The following is a 4,451-nucleotide window of genomic DNA, read 5'->3' as shown; positions in this document are numbered from 1 at the left end:
CAATGACCTCATGCCCAAAGAGTTATAGCTAAATACACAGTCTGATCTGTCTTCTCTTCCTTCCTCTCTCTCTTCCACACACACCAGCTGTGTACCATCAACAAGCTGAGCTGCATTAGCTGCTGTGTTCTGCTGAAAGAGAGAGTCATTGTGTGAATCTCCTCACAGCACAACAGCCCTGTGCCCTGCCCAACTATTCCTTTAATTCCTTTAAACCCACTCTCTCTCTTTCTGCAGTGCACACTGGAATGTACTCCAGTGGGAAGAGAGGCATTTTCATCATACTTACAAAAATTGCCCTCTGCCCACTCTGTACTGACAGAAATGGAAAGTTTTGGCTTTTGCTCTGTTATTACAATCAAATGTGCAAAAGGTTTTCTGGGCTGAAATTTTGAAAAATTGTAGAAAGCTTATATATATTTTTGTGTGTGCGTGCACTGTGCAAGTATGTATGTATGTATGTATGTGTGTGTGTGTGTGTGTGTGTGTGTGTATTATATATTATATAATAGATAGATAGATAGATCTAATGGCCTTGTGATTAACTCTTTTTATTTTACCACTGATATTATCATGGGGGTTATCTGTTCTTTTTAAGGTTAAAAGCATGTTTTGATACTTCAAGTAGCCTAATATGCTCTCGTGTAATCCCAGAAACATTGTCACCATATTTTTTAGGGCAAATATCTGGCAACCTATTTTTATAGCGTAGCAAAGCTCATTAAAGATACACTGACTGTAATGATTTCTCATTGTAGAAAACCATTATTTGAAACATTTTTATATGAAGTATAACATTACAATACAGGATACTTAATGTCTGAAATTAAGACAACCACCCTATTTTACAGCAGTAACTGTAAAAATAACAATTTTAGTAGAAACAATAGTTAATGTGGTACGTTTTTGTAAGGAAAACTACTGTAGTATGAATGACTGCAACCCAACAGAAAACTCATATACACAAACATGCGTGCAAAAAACAAACTAATGAGTCCATCAGTCAGATGAGCTGCTGATAGCGATGGGTGGTCAGGGTCACTGAGTCACTGTCATGGTTATTCCCATCAAACACAGGTCACTGGATTGACTGCAGGCTACCGAGACCGAGAGTTACATGACTAACAAGCACTTCTGTAATGGTTCATCAGGTTCACTTTAAGTTATAGAGACTGGCAGGGGGAGAAGGAGAGCGCGAGAGAGAAAGAGATCAATAAGCAGCCATTATGTGAGTGCTGTCATCCACTGGGAACAGCAGTGGAGGCCAACACCCATCTGGGGCTCTGCATTCAACATCTAAAGCCTACAGCGATCATTCTTCAAATACAGTCCCAATAATACTGCAGTGAATAACAGCAAACTGCTCACACATGTTTTATACTGTGCCCCTGCATTTCAATACGATGAGTCAGCGATATCTGAAGGGTGGAGCGCTAGAGCGGTGTAGCTCGGTGCCGTTTCAATGTATGTCACAGGAAGCCACTGTTGTGCTGTTGATGAGAACTGTTCGATTAGTTCAATTATTATCAATTGTTATTCTCTTCTTCTGTTTGTATAAACCACTGGCGGAGGGTGTGTGTCATCTCGCCCCACGCAGACCATCAGGCTTCTCAGAAAGGAAGCCTTTCTAAATTTGGGTTAGTAGCGTCATGGATCGGTGTACAGCAATTCCTGATTCACCGCACAATTTCCCGAACTTACAGATGCATTGAGAACTGGCATGAGATGAGAGAGAATCTAAAACACTCTCATCTGTGTCAGTCTGACCAGTCGAAATCCTGGATCACTCTTGATGAACATTTTTTAGAACTGATTTGAGTATCTTCTAAAAGGAGTTCAATCAGGCTATCTTTGCATCTATCCATTTATCTACCCATCTATCCTCTTTCCTTGTCTCTTTTTCCAGCCATCCATCCACAATTGTGACCCTGTAGCACAAAACCAGTCATAAGTAGCACGGGTATATTTGTAGCAATAGCCAACAATACATTGTATGGGTCAAAATTATCTATTTTTCTTTTATGCCAAAAATCATTAGGATATTAAGTAAATATAATGTTCCATGAAGATATTTTGTAAATTTCCTACCATAAATATATCAAAACTTCATTTCTGATTAGTAATATGCATTGCTAAAGACTTCATTTGGACAACTTTAAAGGTGATTTTCTCAATATTTAGATTTTTTTTTGCACCCTCAGATTCCAGATTTTCAAATAGTTGTATCTCGGCCAAATATTGTCCTGTCCTAACAAACCATACACACTGAAACCATACACACTGCAGTACTTCATCCAATTAATACATTGTCTTTCAATTAAATTTACCATTATTTGTTTTATTTTTCCAAGTAATAATTTTTTAGTTCGAAACATTGATAAATATAAATATTTTTCATTAAGAGCTCAACTAAAACATATTTGTTTTGACGAATGTAAAATATCAAGGTTAGATGAACTCATATTATTAAGTTTATATCATGACCACGCCTCCTCACACTGGTGCTGCGAGTCAGTTAACGACACCATTTTGTCACCGTGATTGTGAGTGAATTCAACAAGCTGCGGATGAGAAGGTGGAAACTTTGTTTTAGACAAGTTAGTTGTATGGACGTTATTTTCCGCCATTTACCTTTTGCCGCTCTTTCTTTTCCTCGAGAGACTGTTTGTGATCGGCGAAAATTGTTGTTTGTCTAAACGACGGGACATTTCTCATCCATTAGCTAGCTAGTTTTCTCACGCGCCTGCAGCGGACAAAACCACGCTTGAACCCCGGACCAGCGAGTTCGACTGAGGTTATTTTCATCTTTTCCTTTTTCACTCGATGTTGTTTATGAGGCGTGTAAGTTAATTTTACTCATACAGCAGCGGAGGAGAGACGATGGTGGCGCTAATATGGTGAGTGCAATAATTTAACGACCACGTTTAATAGACATGGCTGTTGTTTGAAAGAGTAAGTTTAAATTAATTAACGGTATAAATACAAAAACGGATGAATATACTTCTGTTCTATCTAGGTTCAGAGCCCTCTTAATGACTATTTTGTTTTGGAAGGAAGAAGAAATGGAAGAGATGCTTTGGAAGTGTAAGTATGGCCCTCATAACTGTGAAAAGAGAGCACAGCTAACGTTATATAAACATTATCCCCCGGATTCACAGGCCAGTCTCAGACTAAAATGCATGTTCAAGCTGTCTTAACTGAAAATATCTTGTACTGACACATCTTAAAATATGTCAGTGCCATTGTCATGTCTCAAGATGCAAACCAGTAAAGTTCTTAAGGCATTTTTTAAAAGTTATTTAAATATCCTAATTTAACCAAGGCCTAGTCCTGGCTTAAGCCAAACCCTGTCTCTATGTTCAAACATGGAAGTTATATAAGAATGAAACAATGTCGTTGTTCACATCAGGCATGTACATACATTTAAATTACTTTATGCACTAAAATGTACACTTATGCCACCTTGCAGCAAAACTCCAGAGCAGCTGTATGTCATGTGGGTTAACTGAGACCTGTTCTGAGGAGGATCACTTTATTGACTGGCACACTGCACAATTAAATGTAAACCCTTAAGTCAGATGCCCTTATAAAGACTGTAACTTTAATGTTTGCTCTTCACAGAAAAGTTGTCAACGACAAGCCTGACATCACCCAAAGACCAGCTCTTTTTACAGTAAACCAGGTATGTATAAGTGCATTCATCCCATGTTGTATTTGCCATAATTACAAGATTCCAACTTGGAAAAAGAATTCATGTCCTTGTAGAACTCATAATTACCATCTGTAATCTGGGAATTTTCTGAGAGCTTCTACTTGTACCACATGACTGTACCTGACTGCTGCAGATTAATTTAGGCATCGATAGTGTTGCCATAGAAACGCACAGTTCCCGGTCCAAGGACATGAACAGCTCTAAGTAGAACATGGTGTGAACGCAGCATATGATCTTGAGTATTTGACAACAGCATTATCTAACTGACTTGATAATGTCTTTATCGATCTGTTTCTTCCTCTGTTAGGATGCAGCTGACAAGACAGACTCCAGTAAGAATCCTCAGCGTTGATCAAGCAAGTCCACAACTAAACCCATCTAGAGTGGGAATCATCTTGGAAGAAAACTTTGTAATGGATGAACCGACCGATCTATGTCCATTTTTTCAGACTGATTTATGCTCTGCACCTGGACTAAGTGTTTGAAAAGAGCTTTATATTTTATACAGCAGGTAATGCTCAACCTCGGAAAAGGTGAGTTAGCACCTAAAATTCAGTATTGCCAATATTGTGAAATCCGAGTGGAATAAAACCATATAGTTTTGATGCCGTTTGTTGTGATTCTGAGATAAACTGTTTTATGTTAGTTTGTTAAACTAGTTTTTTCATGTTTTATGGGGAAATGTTTTCAGATAAAAAAAATCATGTTTTGTTGTGTTTTTAAATTAACATTTGGAATT

At 38.0% G+C, this 4,451-nt stretch overlaps 1 long non-coding RNA gene across 1 annotated transcript; it reads left to right on the top strand.

Annotated features, from left to right (window-relative positions):
* The first annotated feature begins 2,871 nt into the window (after positions 1 to 2,871).
* LOC107737845 (uncharacterized) lies at positions 2,872 to 4,139 on the top strand. The gene is made up of 3 exons (XR_001639831.1): positions 2,872 to 3,084; positions 3,622 to 3,682; positions 4,020 to 4,139. It is a non-coding gene; the product is annotated as an uncharacterized LOC107737845 (long non-coding RNA).
* The last annotated feature ends 312 nt before the right edge of the window (positions 4,140 to 4,451 follow it).

This window comes from Sinocyclocheilus rhinocerous, unplaced genomic scaffold, assembly GCF_001515625.1.
Source record: "Sinocyclocheilus rhinocerous isolate Xijiao unplaced genomic scaffold, SAMN03320098_v1.1 scaffold461, whole genome shotgun sequence".
NCBI classification, from domain to species: Eukaryota; Metazoa; Chordata; class Actinopteri; order Cypriniformes; family Cyprinidae; genus Sinocyclocheilus; species Sinocyclocheilus rhinocerous.
The sequence above is the reverse complement of the archived record's forward strand: the minus strand, read 5'-3'. Positions and strand labels throughout refer to the sequence as shown.